We start from the raw sequence: 19,194 nt of genomic DNA on the forward strand, positions 1-19,194 counted from the left end.
ATAAACAAATAGTGTTTGACCCTTTGTAACACTCGGGTCTGGATCTTCGCTCCCGAGTCAGGACATTTAACAGCTCCGCAAACCCCAGGCAGGTGAAAGTGGCACAGAAAGTCCGGCTTTCATTCTGGGGTGGCGGGGTTCCCTGGAAGTTGGACTGGGCGACTCCGGAATGAGTGTGGAGGGTGCCAGCTGCAGAGCCAGGCTGGCCAGAAGGCCTGACTCCATGCACTGTAGTGAGGTTTTCCAAAAAAAAAAGAAACATAAAACAGTCCTCCAGCCCTCACTCCTCACACCCCAAACACTCTCCATGCCACCTCATGCACCCCCCACCCCACCGAACCCCATGGCCACTGAGACCCTCCATGCCAAACTATAGCCCCCATCCACCCCTTGGCCCCTCATACCCTCCATGCCAACCTATACCCCACCACGCCCTTGGCTCTTTATAGCCCTATGCCAAATTAGTGCCAACTCATGCCCCCCATCCACCACGTTTTTTCCTTACACCTGCCATGCCGTCTCACCCAGTATCCGCCATGGGTAGGCTCATGCTGAGATTAAACAAAATAAGCTCCAAGTGTCTATTCCAGACTTTACTTTAAAAAGTACTCTCATTCATAAAAACCCATTTATTACTATAACAACTTCAACTTTATAACAACAAACATTTCATTCAATTGCATAATCCCTTATAAAAACAAGCTTTGGAATTCATAGTCCCACTTCAAAGACCCCTTATCCACTTGGAGCTGTCAATCAGACTATGAAATGGCAGCACCCTCCTCTGATAATGAGTGGTTGTGAGATCAGTCATGCAGCGCTAATGCAGCAATGGTAACCCTAAGGTTTTGTCAACAGAGTGAAATAGCAAGCAATCATTTTTTTTAACACTCCAGACCTTTTTTGAAGAGTTCAAAGGCAGGAGTTTTAAATGCCTTGACAGCTTGAAAACTCCCTTTGATAGATCATCTTGACGCTTTTGAGAGTTGTTTTTGATGGTTCTGATGAGCTTCACAGATCCACTGTTTAGGCACTTTTTGCGTACATTCATGCCTACTTTTATAAATCCCAAAGGGCACCTTACCTCTCCCGAAGGGCACCTGACCTCCCCCAAAGGTGTCCCAGGACCAGATCCAAAGAGGTACCTTACCTCTCCAAAAGGGCACCCTGGCTATCCAAATGAATCCACAAAGTTCAGACTTTCTCCTACCACGTCTATCTGCACACATCAGGTTTCAGACACCTCTCATGCCAAAATCACACCTGAGTGGAGGCAGCTGCTGATTTCTATGGGCAGCTGCATCTGCGAAACGAGCGTGTGCAAATCCTGACCCGGGCCCATTCTCATCCCCGCAGAATTGGTAGGCGCTGTGTTTGTGGGTGGGACTTCCAGATTCAGGCTTCTCCCGCCATTTTTGCCACCATGGAGAGGCTCTCCATCGTGGCAAATACGAATTTGCCCAACTCTTATCGACTGCAGTTAGTGATGACATTTTGAAAGGCAACATCACATAAAGAATTACTCTGTGCAGTGTCAAATGTCCTCTGGAAATAGGCAATGTATGCAACTGGTGGAAATATAGACCCAAAAATAATAATGGATTGGAGTCCACTATGTTCCTGTGTCCTGTTTGTTATCCTTTTGTTTGTTCAATTTTCTCCCCTGTTTAGTCCTGCCAGTCCCAAAGTAGCTGACTCTCTCTGTGGTAAGGATCCATGTTGCTGGAGGCCCTTTGATATCTTGCTCAAGTGACCATTCTTCACATGCAAGACTAAGCAGTGATTATTGGCAGGATATTCGACTATAGAAAGCGTCACAGCTGAGCACAACACTGTCCTTACTCAATGGTCAGAAATGTGGACTTTCCAGATGAATGGTGATCAGGAGCAGGAATCCAAAGAGATAATAATTACCCCTCCATCATTAGGTGCGTTGAGACCAATTGTGGCCCTAACCACTTACCCAGAATTGAGCCTGAAACCAGTTGCAATCTTCAGCCAAGTTGCTGATGCAAGTCATAGCTCACAATGTGCATAAAGGTAACTCTTTGTTACCTCAGCTGTGATGCCTTTCATTGCCAACCAGCTGCCCACACACACATGGCTGGGCCCACAAATGAAGAACCATCCTGAAGTCATAATGCTATCGATGAGCCAGGTTTTCACCAAGATAAAGATTTTAACCCTCCTATTTTCTCCCATCGCTCATACCATACGCCAGGCACCAGGCTTCATACCTCTTCAAACCTGCAAATCCTGCAATTACTGATGGGGTTACTGCCCCTCATTTTCCCTAGAACTTTGACTACTCTGCTGGTGCTTACAGAATCATAGCCCAGCAGGTACCTGGGACTTAAGAAGAGGAGAGAGGAAATTGTGAAGAAAATGAATGATGCACATTAGAATAGATTGAGTAGAAGGATTCTTGCCACCAGTATGAATATATCCTGGGAACCTACACACTATTATTCAGCTAGGATTTACTGGAAAGTCTATAGACTTACCCTGCTGAGCGCTGGAAGTGACACTTTCATTGACTGGATGGTCCAGCACCCCATTAACAACGGAGGTCACTGTGCCATTGATTACGTGGCTGGGTTAACTGTAAAATTAATTTTATAATAGAGTGGGAAGAAGCAGTGTGAATATATCTTGGGAACTAACAAACCAAAATTCAGCTGGATTTTACTGGCAAATCTACTGGCATACCCAATATGGGACCCAAACCCCATTAGCAAATCTCTTCACTGTTTGTGCTACCTGACTGCATGTTCAGAGTTAATTGGATGCCAGTCTCCTTCTTTATAATGGTTTAGAAATCTGCTAACATTAGAGAGATTTTTCAAACGTGTTTTGCGAGGTTGTCCATAGCTTTCGTTCTCAGCCCAGGAAGATGGCATCAAGGTTGTCTTTCCCTGTTGGGAATTGGGAATTCTGTCCTTTCAACTCTGGGATCAGGTTTCAACTCCTGACCAGAGACGAGAGAGAGAGAGAAGATTTCGAGGAAGGCTGGTTGAGGCCAGAATATTGGACCTATTTAAGCCACATGCTTTGTTAGCCTGGAAGATGAGACCAGAGAGATTAAAGGTCTTTCCTGCGAAAGTAAGTCAGTTAAGCTATATTTTAGAACGCTGATCTTTCACCTCAAAGCCCAGGATTTGTATCAAGATCAAATAGAAGGCACTTTTTGGCAAAGGACTGATCAATAGTTTTGCACACTGTCCTTTCAAATTTCACACTTGGGTTCATTGCAACCCAGGCAGATATCAACACTGGTCAGGCTTGTTGGGTCTAATGCACCTTATTTTCCCTGAAAGTTGTTATGTATTTGAGGTTTGAAGAATGCCAGCTCCTTCTGATAAGAAACCAGTGCTTTAATGTCTTTTGACAAAGTAAAGCTCGCACTTTCTGAAGATCCGCTGTCTCTGATAGCACACAGAGGTCTCACATTCGGGTATGGCAGAAATGAGTTCTGCATCGACAAAGATTTACACGCAATTATTTACAATTTGGCAAAGCACGCCAGCAACAATCGCTTGGTCTCACACATCGAGCAGGATTTAATGTTGGCGAAGGAGGTCTCGCCCGCCCGCTGGAGAACCAGCGCTACCTCCATCAGGGAAGGCTCGTGGGAATTAAGTGCCCAACTGGCCAGCATAGGGCCTTGGAGCGACAAGGGACCCAGGCCACAGGTGAGTGAGGGTGGGATGATGGTCATGAGGCAGGGGTCACTGCCTGCAAGGTGGTGGTGGGGGAAGGGGGTTGTTAGCTAGAGGAAGTGAGGAGGGGGCGGGAAGAAAGGGCAAGGGCATGGCTTTTAACAGGCCTCCCTTCCTGATGCCGGGTCCCTCAATCAGCCACTGGGTGCTTTTGAATGGGAAGCCCTCCAGAAGATATGCGGATATGCTTCTCGGGCTCCTGTGTGGTGACTCCACCACCCACCACTGATTGACTACCAGCGGTGGTGAGATGAGGCCCTTAAATGGGCATTAATTGCCCACTTAAGGGCCTCAATTAGCATCTGGGCAGGAAGGTTGTCCACGAGCCTTCCCACCCTGGACTTAATCGGGCGGAACTAGGCAGGAAGGCAGCTGGGTCCCCTCCCCAAAAGTTCCCATCTGATTAAATGCTCCCCCTGCCTCTGTAGTCATGCTGGGGGTGGTGGGGGCGGTGGGGGATGGGGGGGGCGGGGGAGTTCTGTCCATTGAGAGGCTGCAGCATGGACACTGCGTAAGGAGATGAATCATTTGATATTGCATCTTGGTAGAGCTACACCTCGCTTGGAAATACTTATGATCTTTGTTTTCTCTGGTGATTAAAACCTCTCTCTTGTAACTGTGACACCCTTTGCCTGCACACAAAATCAAACACATCAATATGCACTGCTGTGCTGCCTTCTGTTTCATTGACTGCTGCTTTGAAACTTGATCCTGCAGCTCTCCAGTTAGGAGAAGCCAGCAAGCAGACATGAAGTGTTCCCTCAGAACCAGGAAGAATATGAGGGCAGTTCAATATATATTTCCTCTGGGTGCAAATTTCATGGTCACCTTTTTTTGGTGAAGAAAGGAAATATTTCAGTGAAATATCCTGATCAAAGTGACAAGCCCGTTGCTCACAATAGTCAGGAAAGGGTGAAGTGGGGTCTCCAGCTCTATGACAATCAGTGGTCAATGTGAGGGGAGGTCATTCAAACACTGACCTCCTCCATCAGGGACAGAGGGCACCGTCCACCTCCTGTGCCCGAACAAAACTCAAGGCGATGGGAGAAAGGCTCAGTTCAATGAAATTTAAGCCTTCACCCTTGAGTATTCAGTTTAACTATTGTCAACAAAACCCGGCACTCATTGGCAAGAGTTGCTCAGCAACTTCCTGGTGAGGGTCAGTATCTTTGAATGCCAATCTCAGCAAAGCTGCAACATGTGGCACCATGGAGTGATGGCTCATGCCAGTGATTCCCAACAAAATGAGCCACCCATTTCAACAATCACACTTTGGGCCACGGCCAAGCTAAGGCCAGGCAAAGCTGCCAGCAGAGAAAAAAACAGTAACTATATTCTATTAAATATTCCTAATTTAGTAGCAATCACTCACTTGCATCATAGAAGGTAGGAAATTCTGTCTCCTAACAAATGGTATCCTTTTGCGGCAGACAGAGAAAGAGTTCAGTCAACATTCTAGAGTCCAAGCAAGCTACGTACAGAAGCCCAGAGGGACAAGTCGACCATCCAGCCTGCCAGCAGGTGAAGGACAGATGGACTGCAATTGAATAGGGCACCTTGTAATGAAAATGGCAGCCCCACAACCTGGCCCTGGTGGAGGATCTATGTCTGTCGCTCAGTTTCAAAAAGAAAATTCTGGACTATTACTGAGCATCATTTCGCCGTCAATCCTGCTTAAATAATTCAGGTAGATGGTTGTCTGATAGCGGTATTGAAGCCAATGCCGCTTCTAAAACTGTTGCTTATGCTTCATCTCGAGGAGCTAATTTAATTATCTACACTGGAAAAGCTCACTTGGACAACCCAGAACAAAAAAACAGTAAAAGCTGGGAAATAAGACTACTGGTCTGAACTGGTCTTGTATACCTTAAAATAGAGCTCCAGTAAAAACTGGTAAATAAGAGCACTGGTCCGAACTGTCTTTTCCTCCTGGGAATTTAACTGAAGTCCCACTGTGCCATCCATTCTGATAATTTGATGTTGCACCTGCTGAAGTAAGTTTGAGTGCTAGACTTTTAAATTAAATTAGAAGTGCTGATCTCTGCCAGTGTGGATCTCACCACCCTGGGCTAGGACCAGGTAAGCTGACAGGATTCATGCTATGGATTTCTATCTCGCAATCCTCCCCCCTCCTTCTGGAAAGTTGATTGAAATAGGATTGGACTCCCTACAATTGGAAAGCTTAGATTCACACGTGAAGAATGTCAGTGAGATATCAGAAGTTGCTTGGGGCCTGTGGAACCAGCACCACAGTATGGGTTAGCACCTTCAGTAGAAGAGGATAAAATTTAGTCAGGGGAACCCAATCAATAATGTCACTTTACCATACATGACATTGGTGAGTACTGCTTGATTTCCTTGCATACTGAAGTGTCTCACAGATTATGTTCCAGGTTCCGATCCTTTAAGATGGCCAGCGGAAAATTTATTCTATTCAAGAATTTGCTTCTTCGCTGTTGCTAACTAACGAACTAGTACATGGCAACATTTTAAAAAATCCTTGCTTTATATGTTGGCTTAACTTCTTATGTAAAAGTCCTGAGGCGCTCGGCATAATGAATTATTTTCTGCGTGCTGTGACTGTTGCTTCCTATCTACTTGCTTTGTGGCATAATAACATTTTAAACATAAAGAGCTTGCATTTGTACATCATATCCTCGAGACATGTCACAGTGCTTCACATATAATGAATTATTTTTGAAACATATTCACCGTCGGACAGGCATGGAGGCTGGCAATTTGCACGCAGCAAAATTTCAGAAACAGAAGAGCAGATGAATGACCAAAGAATCCGTTTTTGGCAGGTTGAGTGAGGAAGGAATGTTGGCCAAGGCACCAGGAGAATTGGCGGCTTTACTTCAAATAGTGCCATGGCATCTCTCATTTCCATCCGACCAGGCAGGCAAGACTCCAGTTCGAAGCCCTGTAACAATGCAGCACTCCCTCGGTATGGTACTGAAATATCAACCCAGATTAGGTGCTTAGCTGTTGGAGTGAAGTTTGAAATCATACCTTCCTCACTCACTCAGCAGCAGCTGTGCTACCGATATACCAGGTTGACACTTCAGAATTATTATCAGCTCTGCTCTTGTAAAAATGAATTAGTTCATTCATACAAAATTTCTCTCTGTGATATTTTAACACAAGCATGAACTCATTTAAATGCATTGAACTTGCACGGAGAGGAATTTGGTTATGGGCGATTTATACACTGATATGAGAATGTATCTTATTGCAATTTCTATTCCAAAATACAGCTCCTTATCTTTCATGATTATTAAACCAATCATAGCGAAACAAGCCTGGGAATATCCAAGGAGAATGTGGGCTGATTTCCTCCCACATCCATCTCCCTGTCTCTCTTAAAGACACTGCTATTTTCCTGGTGTGAGCCTGAAGTGTCAGCTGTCCGTTGAACAGCTGGGGCATTACAGCCTAACCCAATCCTGCCCTCACCTGATACCCATATGGGAGCATGTTGTGGGTGGAGGAGGATCACTGGGCAGTAATCAGGAGAAACTGGTAGAATCGATTTCCATAGGACACCAAGCTCAGTTGGTAGTGTCCAATTTCTAGTGTCTGTTGATACCAGCTAATGAAGCCCAGGTACAGGACAAATGCTCACCTGGAGGGCACACACTCCATTGCAGAGTAAACCCTGACACCTACTGGTTGCACTGATTGGCCTACTTCTCTCTCTGTACCCCCTAGGAGAGCTGTGACGCTTCCGCACTGGGAAATACACTGATCAGCTCACTTACCAGGAAGTTGTGATGTGAGCTGCTTTAACTGATGTAAAGTGAGTCTTGTTACCATTGGTAATTACTTTATCCTGTGACTTTACGTGAGGAACCGTTAGATGCGTTAAACGCAGTGATGTTTATAGCTCCTGGGGTTTATAACTGCAAGGAATAATTCATGAGTGATGGAGCTTGCTAGCAATATTTATGCCTACTCGCTTGCAGCATTGCTGGCAGTGGCAGTACTGTGACATGAGGCGGTTGCTCCCAGAGCCAGCAAGATATATTTAAGGAGGTAGGTTTGATCAATGTCTTTAGATGCAGAGGCGCCTCCTGGTGGTGACTATGTGAGGCCGAGGTTACCATCTTTCTGGCTCTGTGGCTAAGCAGAGGCATGAGAGCCAGTTTTTTTTCTCTTTAATTGTCCTCTACTGTCCTCCTCCAGAAAGGCCCATCAGCCAGAAAGGCGTGACTCACAAACAACTGTCTTCTGCTGTCCGACTCGACCATATAAACTGGACAGGTACCATAGCATGGGGACCCTGAAGCTTAAAGGTCAGAATATGGAAAGATTGCTCAAAAGATGATGAGAGTGCAAGAGGGAGGGAGAGATGCAGAGGCAGAAATGGGGATGGAGAATGAGACGTGCACAGAGCATGAGTGGCCAAACTGCAGGTCCCGAGCCGCATGTGGCTCTTATACAGGTCAAGTGGGCCAGTTTTTAAGGCAGGGAGATTCAGCTGGATCATTCCAAGAATTGGGCGGGGCCCTGGCCGGGTGTGCAGAACTGCCGCACCCACCAGCCCAACTCTAACAGGATTGGTCCAGCCCGATTTCTGTGCTCCAGTGATGGAGAGGCCACGCCCCTAGTAGCTGTTGCTCTCATGTGCAGCCTGCAGAATGCCTTTCTGGGGTAAGAGCAGGACTGGAGGGGGGCTGATTGCAGGACTGGGGGTGGGATCTGGGGAGGGGTAGGCTGAGAGTGGGGCCCGGATTGGAGAGGAGGCTGGGAGTGAGGCTGGGGGTTTGGGCCCTGGCAGCCACTTCTCTCCGCTCCAGCGCTCTCACATCCAGGCTTGGTGGAGAAATTTCGGGAGGGGGGAGCGTGGAGTAGGAGGAGGGGACGAGTGAGTGAGTGAGTAGGGATGGGAGGGAGGGAGGGCATGAGTGATTGGGAATAGGAGGGAGGGCATGAGTGAGTGAGTGGGAATGGGAGAGAGAGAGGGAATGAGTGAGTGAGTGAGTGGAGGACTAAATGGGGAGGGAGGGCCTGAGCGAATGAGTGAGTGGGGACGAGAGGGAGGAAGGGCATGAGTAAATGAGTGGAGGTTGAATGGGGAGGGAGAACGTGAGTGGGTATGGGAGAGAAGGAGGACGTGAGTGAATGGGTGGGGATGGAAGGGAGGGTGTAAGTGAGTGAGTGGGGATGGGAGGGAGAATGTGAGTGTGTGAACATGGCTGAGTCGGGAGGGGGTGGCACATAAGTCTGCGTAATAGTAACGAAAATGTGTTGTAAAGGCTATCTTGTGGCTCTCAAATGTCTGGAGATGATCATATGAAGCTCTAAGGTTCAGGAAGTTTGGCCACCCTTAGCATGAGGCAACAGGGACAGTGAGAAGGAGATGTAGCCAGACAGACATAGACAACGAGGTCGAAAGATTCTCAGAGGCAGGGAGAGAAAACTAGACAAACACAAACAGAAAGAGTGAAAGGATGTGGAGTGGGAGAGATAGGAAGTGATACACAGAGTAATAGTGAAATGAAGAAAAATAGAAATAAAGATATAGTGAGAGAGATGGTCAGAGACATAAAAAGACAGAGAGAGAAAGATGGAGTGATGATTTAAGAAAGAGAGGGATGGAGAGAGGGACACAGATAGAAAGATAGAGCACGACGCAGAGCAACCCATACAAAGATAGAAAGCTGGGTGGAGGTTCGGGAGAACTACACAGGTAATGTGATAGAGTGATAATAAGAAAGATAGAAGAGACACACACAAAGAAACACAATGAGACAGCTGGAGAAATAGACATAGATAGTGGTTGAGACACAAAGAAATAGGCAGATAGTGAAAGTGATGGAGAGATAGGGAGACAGTGTGAGATAGAGTCACAAAAAGAAAGGTAGTGAGGGATGGAGAGAAAACAGAAATTGAGTGATAATGCATGAGAGAGAGAGAGAGAGTCAATGAGCCATTACAATTATTTTATCTATGTCTGAGGTTCCTGCCTCAATTGACTGCACTTTTACAGGGAACAGTTTATTCAATGTAATTCAGAAATGTGGCTCTGAAAGGGATGATGTTCCACAGAGCAGCAAATATCAATCCAGAGTCTGTACAATAAACACCAACTCGGACGTACTGATATGGTGTTACTGTGACAGTGACAGTCTCTTTGCCCTGTAGAATGCTAATTATAGACCAAAATCATTAGTGGCCGCTTATTTATGAACAGAGAGTTGCACAGATCTCATACCCTCTATAATTTAACTACAATAGCCAAAGAACCTTCAGTTTAATGAAAACATTAACGTAAAAGATTCCTAAAAGAATGACACAGGACATGTAGATCTAGCTGACAAGCATCGTGTCTGTAGTAAGACATTGCTGAATATACGCAGCACCATGATTAGAATAAATATTAGAGAGGCCTGGCAGTCTGCCCTCAAGACTAATGAGCTCAGTTCCCTGCTAGGTTTTGAATGGCAGTCTGCAGTAGTCCTTGTTTTAGTTTAGAGATTGCAGGTAAAATGCAGAATTACAGGAAAGACTCCAGATGGGGATTATAAATCCAATTCTCAGCCTTAGAAGGAAAGATTGGCCAACTTGGACTTTGATCTTTGTAAGGGGTTGTGGATGAGGTTTGGGAAGGAATTCTGAGAGCTTTTTAAGATGATCATGGATATGGAGAGTTTGGATCCAGGCATGTTCTTTTGCGGGGCGGGGCGGGGTGGGGGGGTGGTATTGAATTTAAGGACAAGGGGATGCAGCTCAATGGCGAAGAGGTCAAAAGAGAATAGAAAATGCAGGCAACTTCCCTCTTAGGCCTGAGTTAAAATTGCATTTGGGGTCTGTTGATGTCATTGGATTTGCATATTTACAGAAGGACCCCGGTGGCTTGCCTGCCCAAGTGAAAATCATGGGTGGAGGGATCTGGGCTATGAGGGTAGCCTGGGGCATTCTAATGGCTCTGCCCCCTTTCTGCCCCCAATATTGTTACTTCAGTTTTCGAAAGTTTCTTTATTGATACAGAAAGGAAATTTCTCAGAAACAAGCTTCAACTTTGGTTTGGAAAAAGTGGTTACTGCTATGTGGTCAACACAGGCACAGAGCAATGTCTTACAAACAGTGAGAAGATAAATGATCCATTAATTTGGTGTTGTTGGCTGAAGGAGACACATTGGCCAAGTTAACGCCTTGCTCCCCTTTGAATAGCGCCATGGGTTCTTTAACATCCGTCTGATCCAGATCCATAAAGCAGTATAAGCTGTTAATTCTAACTCTGTGATATGCTAATGAAATAGTGCAACATCTCATGACCCTGCTCTCTCTTGTAGACCTCATGGCAAGATGAAGCCGCTGTAAGGTGTTTCTCAACAAAGTTAGCGTTTTCCTTATCTCAGCAGACTCTGTGAATACTCTGGGCAGGATTTTTAGGTTAGTGTGCGGGTGCGATCAGTGGGTCCGGGGGTGGCTGGGGAACAGACCACCACCTGCGATCAGCCCCCGACCGCAATTTCACGCTGGCTGCTCAATTAACGGCCAAGTCAGCGTGAAGCGTGTGCTGAAATGCTCAGCACTGCCGGGGCGGAGGCAGGAGGAGGGCGGGCACTGATGTAAGCGCGGGCATGGGCGAGCGCGGAATGAAAAGCTCCCCGAAGGCAAAGAGCTGCCTCAGGGAGCTGAAGACTTCAAAACAATTAAACAAAGATTTTAGAATCACGAGAAAATGTCCACGCATGAGAATCAGTCACCTGAATATGTACAGGATGAAAATTCTGACCGTACATCTTCTGTTAGTTAATAACGGGAATCTCATCCGCCCTTGGATGAGGTGTCATCAAAAATGCAAAGTCCGCCTGGCAGATACGCCCGTCCGCCAACCGCAGGGTTGGACGGACCACGAAAAATCAGGGATAATTGGAACTTTAACAACGTTAATTGTCTTCTTAATTGTCGGTGGGTACGCTTCCGACACTCATACGCACGCCCACTGACCGGAATATGACGCGAGCACGGGATGACGTCGGGACGCTCGCCGGACGTCATCTCGTGCAATTTTGCATCCGATCGGGTCGGGCGTGCACCCACGCGCCAACCTAAAAATTCTGCCCTCTGTGCTAGCACAACGAGAACAAGGATATTACGTGGTGGCAGCCGGTGAAAGAATAAGCATGGGAAACACTCTGGCATTACCGCAAAGCTTCAAGCAGGTCGTAGGTCTCAACCAGGGCAGAAACGTGGCTGAATTGGCGCCGAAGATGCCAAAGATATCGCAATGCAGCGGGCCTCACTTTCAAGGAGAGCAGTGAGCAGGTCAATGTGCTATTATACATGATGGCTGGCTGTGCGGACGATATCCTAGTCAGGCAAGGGAGCGACAAAGGAAAAGCTACGTATGGTGAAGTAATAAAAGCACTTGATGCCTACTTCAATCTATGAAGGAATACCATTGTCGCATAGGCTAGATTTAACAAGCATACTCAACGACAAGGGAAAAGTATTGATACATTTATCAACAATCTGCAGAGATTTGCAGAGAACAGTGTGTATGGCAGCTTAAAGGATGATCTAATCAGGGACAGTATTGTTGTTGGGAGTCCTGGGTGAAACGTTGTCTGACCACTTGCAGTTGGTGGATGATTTCACCTTAAAGGCAAATCAACTGAGCAGACAAGCAAAATCGATCGATGCTTCAGGGTGACAGGGAGAACCATATCCCAAAAATGACTGACTCGGCGGAGCATGTTAAATATGAAAGCAGAGATGGACGTAAAAAAGCAGGGGAGGCAGAAAGAGTGGTCATGAACGGCCCAGCTAACTGTAATCGGTGTCACGGGAAAAAAACGCAGGCATGAAATTGTCCCATCGAAGAGGCCCAAATGCCATTCCTGCAGAAAGGAAGCTCACTTTCAGACTATGTGTCACAGCAAGAGGCTTTTATAAGCAAATATAAGCAAAAAGAGAAGCCTTCCAAAGGTGGAACAATCCATGAAATAGAAAATAGCAATGATATTGTGATGCCTTTCCATGGAGAGATCTTGGAACCAAATGGAAGCTGCTGAAGTGCTGATATCCTAGCAGAGGAAAATAAGACATGCTTTAAGTTTGACACAGGTGCAGCAGTTTCGATTCTTTCTGATGCTGAACCGTGGTTGGAGCAAAGTTTTCTTCAGCCAAAGGGAATGATGATGGGGCATGGAAAGAAACAAAGACAGCAGCACATTTTTCTTTCTTTGTTTCTTTTCATGCCTTTTCCCCATTCCCTTTGACCATGGAACACTAACTCTTCTGTTATTCAATCTCTCCTGTCTTCCACCCAATCACAGGCCTTCCTTTTGTCCTTGTCCCACTCACCCCTTGCTCCAAACCTACTACAATTCTACCTTTTCTCAGTTCTGATCAAAGTCCATCAACCTGAAACGTTAACCCCTTTTCTCTCTCCACAGATGCTGTCTGACCTATTGAGTATTTCCAGCATTTTCTGTTTTTATTCCATAGTTTAACAGCTTGTCCAGACGATGGTACTTTCAAAAATACAACATTCCCTCAGTATTGCGCCAGAATGTCAGCTTAAATTAACACAAGTTTTTCAAGTAAGGCTTGAACCGCTGACCCTCTGATTCACAGCCCAGTGAGGCTGATAATTATAAAAACTGCTGCCTAATACCAACTTCTCAGTGTACAGTAGAGACAACTGGATAGACCTCGGGCCAGTTTGTTCACTTGTGGCAATAAAAGCCAGCTGCAAGCATCAAATAGATTGCGAGGGATGGCCAGATGACTTTAACATATTGTTACATAGGGCAGAATTCTTCCCTTTGGCGTGTGGGATTGGTGGGGGCAGCCAGGAAGTTGGTGGGGGGGAGTGCGAGCAGGCCTAGCGTGAACTTTGCGCATGCGCACAAGAGAGCGCTGAATAATCCCCCTGAGGGAGCTCCGTGCCTCAGGGGGATGAAGGAGATATTGAAGAAATTAATAAAAAATAGAAAATGTCATAAAACATGTCCCCTCATGTGACTCTGTCACATGAGCAGGGACATGTTTTTAATTCAAGTGTAAAATTTTTATTTGATTTTTATTTGCTTTATGAAACCTCATCCCGCCCTAAAAAGTGCAAAAGAACCTTGACCTTTTCGCCTGCCCACCAACCGTAAGGTTGGACGGGCAGCATAAATTTGATTTTAATTACCTTTTTAATGGCCTTAATAGGCCTTTTAACTGTTGGCGGGCGTGCTGCCGATTCCAGCGTGTAACCGCTGAATGAAATGTTGTAGGACTGCACGATGATGTCGGGACGCTCGCCCGACGTCATCACTGGTCTTTTTACGCTCGGACGGGTCGGGCGCGTGCCCGCACACTGAGCTTAATATTCTGCCCATAAAATTACATAAACTTTACAGCGTGGACAGTCTACTCTTGTGTTTATGTTCTACACAAGCCTCGTCTCACCCTACTTCATCCTATTAGCATATGCTTCTCATTCTCATCTTTGCTTTTACATTTTTTTGTAGTCTTTTTTCCCTTCTCTTTTTCTTTCCTTTCCTCTCTCCATTTTCTTTTCTCTATTCACAGCCCAACTGCCTGAAGGATTTATGGAGAGTGACAGAAAGCAAAAAAACTCTTCTGGAGATGGAGGTACCCTAGCATTCATGGCAACAGGGAATGTTCTCCATCAAAAAAGTACAATCGCCACAGACTTAATGAAGACTTTCATTATCACTATGACTACTGAGATAACTCCGTCCCCCATAGCGTTTTGGCAATTGCTACGCAGTGTATACAGGCAGGAGATCGTGATCCTGAGGCAGAAGAGTAAGATATTATTCAGATTAAACATCCAAACCCACCATCATCCACATATCTTGGCATCCTATATACAGGCAGCACCTCCCAAACCCAGGCTTCTTCAACAGCATCTCCACCAGCCTGAAGGACGAGGGCAGCAGATGCATGGTAACACCATTAGCGCCGTCACACACCGACTTGGACATATAGGGCAGTTCCTTCATTATCGGTGAGTCAAAGTCATGTAACTCCCTTCCCAACAGCATTGAGGAAACACCTTCACCACATGGACTGCAGTGGTTTAAGAAGAAGGCATATCACAACCCTCTTAATGGCAATTCACAATGGGCAGTAAATGCTAGCCTCATGTGCAATGCTCATATCTTGAGAATGAATGAAGTAAAGATAATGATTGAGTGTCAACTTGGCTTATGGATATCAGTTTGACTCCTCAGATGAGTGTGATTTCAAATCTGACTGTGGGTTTTGGCATGCTATCTAGGCTGGCATTTAACTGGATGCTGCCTTTTGGACGAGATGTTCAGCTGAGACTCCATCTGCCTGCTCAATTGGATGTATAAGGTGCCATAGCACTCTTCAAAGAAGGACAGAGAGTTCTCCTGATACCCAAGCAAAGACTTCTTCTTCAACCAACACCATCAAAGACAGATTATCTGGTTATCCATCTGCTGTTTTGGGACCTTTTATGGAGTGCAAATTGGCTGCTGTGGTTGCTTAGGTAACAACTGTGCATTTCAAAAGTAATCTATTGGTTAAAGGCACTTTGAGATGTCCAGAGCATGTGGTAAGGTCCCACATAAATCAAGTTATTTTCTCTTCCTTTATGGGATGCCTGCCAAATATGAAAGAATTGTTCCATCTGCTTCAGATGTCCAGGTTTTAGCTTGCTGAACCAAGCCAAGCACTGATCTCTAAACCTATCAGTCTGTAGAAGCAATCTCATGAAACACTGAACACCCAAACTTTACAACTCCACGGCAACATCTGTGAAATCAGTGAGGGGAAACTTTGACACATTCCTGAATATAACACTTTGTGTCCAGCTCCATCTGTGCCAATCCATATCTGTGCATCCTATCCCCTCTGAATGAGTCGAATTAACTAAGAATGGGGTTGTTCAAGGACAGGTCTATACCAATACTTAGGGTGACATACTGCCCAGTTTAAAGTAGTCACGCGAGACATTTTGACAAATACTAGGCAATCCAATTTTCAATTCTGTGTCTATTGTGGTGCTCGGAGTGATGAGAACCCTGTCTCTGCTCATGAGAAAAAAACAGGGGCCTCAACATATCAACCACTGTCACACAAACACAACAGGAAGTAAGCAACAATAACAGATTGTACTTGTTTAGTGTCCAACATAGAAAAATGTCTCAAAGCACTTCACAGAGGCGTAATCAAAAAATGAGCACCTAGCCACAGAAATAGATACTGGGAGTGATGGCCAAAAGCTTGCTCAAAGAGGTGGACCTTACAGAGGATCTCAAAGCAGGGCCAGGAGGTAGAGAACTGGATGTAATTCCAGAGTGTGGGATGGAGGCAGTCGAAGACCTGGTTACCATTATTGAGGAAGGAGGGATGACATTGTTTCGAAGGAGAGGGACGATACCTGAGAAGAACGAGCATTTACAATGTCAGCTAGCAGGGGTTAGGAAGGGAGCTGAGTGGACAGCACTCAACATAAGCAAGTGTAAAAGGTGAACACACTATTTAGCTCATTGAGTCATCCCCCTAAAGGATTGTGTACAATTGTATTGTGACAGCTTCTTAACCAATCTACATTTGCTGAAGGAGGTGATAAAAACACCTGGAAAATTTCTAGGAAGTCCAATCTGTGAACTTTGTTCAGGTCATATTGGCATGTCCTGAATAATGTGCCGTTCAGTGCTACATAAACTATTCAATCATCTCTGCCCTAGTTTGTCCTTATAACCCTCAATCCTACTGCTAGTCAGAAAACAATCCAAGGCATTCTGCTGTAACGGTGTTCGGGCTGGATGAATGACCTGTCAGTGAAACCGTGACTACGGCTTTGGGAGCCAGCAATCCTGGAGCTGTTTTTCTCCTGATTAAATCATGCTGCTTCAACAACAGCAACATGCATTTATATAGCACTTTTAATGTAGGAAAATGTCCCAAAGCACTTTGCGGAGGAGAAAAGGACTGGGTGTCAAGCACGTCTGGGAAGGTTCGGCAAAGTGGCCGCAAAACTTGTTGGAAATGGATTCCGGGGAGATTTTTAAAGAGGGTGGGGGGGGGGGGGTGGTGGGTTGGGGGGGTGGGGGGTGGGCGGGCAAGGCAACAGAAGTCTCTGCCACCAAAGGAGGAACAGAAGGCTCAGATGCACTGGAGTCTAGAGAGCCATAGAATGTGGGACGGCAAGAAAGGCTGGAGAAAATTACAGATGGGGTGAATCCACAGAGGAATTTGGAAATAAGGAAGGTAATTTTAAACCCCGTATTCTCGTGGGCACGAAGTCAATGTAGATCAGCAAGGATGCGAATGATGGGAAAATGGAATTTAATACAAGGCAGGATGCAGATACGTGCATTGTGACAGTCTCTTCAGCTGGTGCCACTCATTGGCAAGTGGTTTCCTTCGTTTGCGCAACACTGGCAGGTGCTCACTGTCCAATCGCTGTTAAATCCTCCTAACTCCTCTGAAAACACCCACTCTGGGAATTTACCCAGGCGTCCTCTGGATTGGCTGCTGTAACTCCAGTGGAAGATTGGTGGCGGATTCCAGTTTCCGTGGTGGGGCCGGGGTTCCTGCCCATCTTCCACCGAGGTTACGGGGAATTTCGGGTGTAGCCCAACAAGAAAATTCTGGGTCTCTGTTATTCTGAATCAGGGCCAGCATGAGCCCCCGAATAGGACTCCACAGATTTCCAGAATCCACAGTATCTTGCTTTGGTTTCTGTGCTAATGATTAATTGACGAGTTACATGTAAAAGTTCACACAGGATTCATCTCAATTGGTTTCTAAGGGATTGTAATATAATGAAGAATGCCTACTTCTCACATTTACTATTTCATCAATTGATGCCAATAGACACAGCTAATCCCAGCCTGTGAACCATATTCCAGAGAATTGCATTTTATGGTGCTGTAAAACACAGGCTATAAAATAGAGTTGTTACATTGCATCATTATTAGATATTGGACATGCGGCACATTGCATGGTCAGTGCTTTTGTTAAATGCCCATCACATCATTAAACGTTTGTTTGTTGAACACAGCAGAAAGAAAATGCAAGGGTTGCTGTAGAAAATAAGACAATAATTCCTCTTTCCGTTTAGTGCGTGTTTCACAAGTCAAGGTTCCATATTCCCTGCACCCGGCATGAAATCTTGTCAGGGCGCTAGGATTAGCCCCAGCACTCGTGGGCTTGGGAGATGATGGGCTGAATTTTATCCCAGGCTTTGGGGGCCCAGCCTTGACACCATTTCAGGGTCCTGACCCTATGCGTTTCTATAGGGCGCCTGCCAGCTTAATTTCATGGGAGGTGGCTAATTAATAAGCCGCTTCCTTGTTCGCCGTCCAATTCAAGAGGGCAGGCAGCCGATGGCAAACGGACATGGGAGTGCCAACTGGATGAGGCTGAAGGCAGGGCCAGCCGGCAGCTCCGCTGGGAAAGGTGAGTGCTGCTCAGGCAGAGGGTCCGAGCTTACACCTGTACATTTCGACCAGTTTTACTGGCGATACCGCCAAGGGGGATTGAGAAAGATAAGTTTTGGATTATTTTTGCTGAGCTGGGAGGAACAGGAGTGGTCCTCCAGGCACCCCCAAAAACAACTGGCCTGCTGCCATCCTGACCTCCTCCCCTTTGCGATCACAAAGCCCAGCAGGTCTTACCTTCCTGTTGGGTGACCGGTTGCTCAACTTGATACTGCACTAGCCAGAGTCAAGAGAGCTGCATTGGGACGCCATTTTGACCCCTGACCTTTTTGTCACCAAAACAGGTGGTCAGCAAGTTGCTATTCTGCGGGATTTTCCAGCCCCATCATGGCGGACCAGCCAAAACGCCATTGACTTTCGGTGGAACCGGATGACCCTGGAAAATCCCGCCCATTGTTTGATATTCAAACAAAAACTACTGGATAGTGATCCAGAAAATCTGGTTGATTTATCACTTCCCAGTGATGCTGAAGCGATTTGTAGCACCTTAACCATTGTCCCCAGCATGGATGAAACATGGATGAAGTACAGGCCATAGCACGCTTAAGACCTCATTATCTTTCAGTCTCAGACAGTGGGAGATGTGGTTTAGTGGCAGCATTCTTGCCTCTGAGTCAGAAGATTGTGAGCTCAAGCCCCACTCCAGAGGCTTGAGTGTGCAGTCTGGGCTGACACTCATCTGAGGAAGAACTATGCTGTTGGAGGTGTCATCTTTCAGATGAGACATTGAACCATCTTCCCTCTCAGGTGAAAGTATGAGATCCTGTGGTGCTATTTGAAGAAGGGCAGGGAAGCCCTACAGGTGTCCTGGCCAATATTTAACCCTTCAAATAAATAATCTAGTCATTTATTTAATTACTGTGTGGGAGCTTGTTTTGCACTGTTTGCTTGCAATGTTTCCTACATTAAACAGTGACAACACTTCAAAGGTATCTCACTGCCTGTAAAGCGCTTTGGGAAACCGTGAGGTGGTGAAAGGTGCTATATAAATGCAAGTTCTTCCTCTTACGACACTGGGCCTCACA

At 46.0% G+C, this 19,194-nt stretch overlaps 1 protein-coding gene across 1 annotated transcript in view; it reads right to left on the reverse strand.

Moving 5' to 3' along the window:
- Window positions 1-19,194, reverse strand: part of LOC144691194 (immunoglobulin superfamily member 21-like) — a 286,249-nt gene that overhangs the window by 78,862 nt on the left and 188,193 nt on the right. The gene's annotated exons all lie outside the window — the stretch shown is intronic.

Source organism: Cetorhinus maximus, chromosome 15, assembly GCF_964194155.1.
Source record: "Cetorhinus maximus chromosome 15, sCetMax3.hap1.1, whole genome shotgun sequence".
Taxonomy (NCBI): domain Eukaryota; kingdom Metazoa; phylum Chordata; class Chondrichthyes; order Lamniformes; family Cetorhinidae; genus Cetorhinus; species Cetorhinus maximus.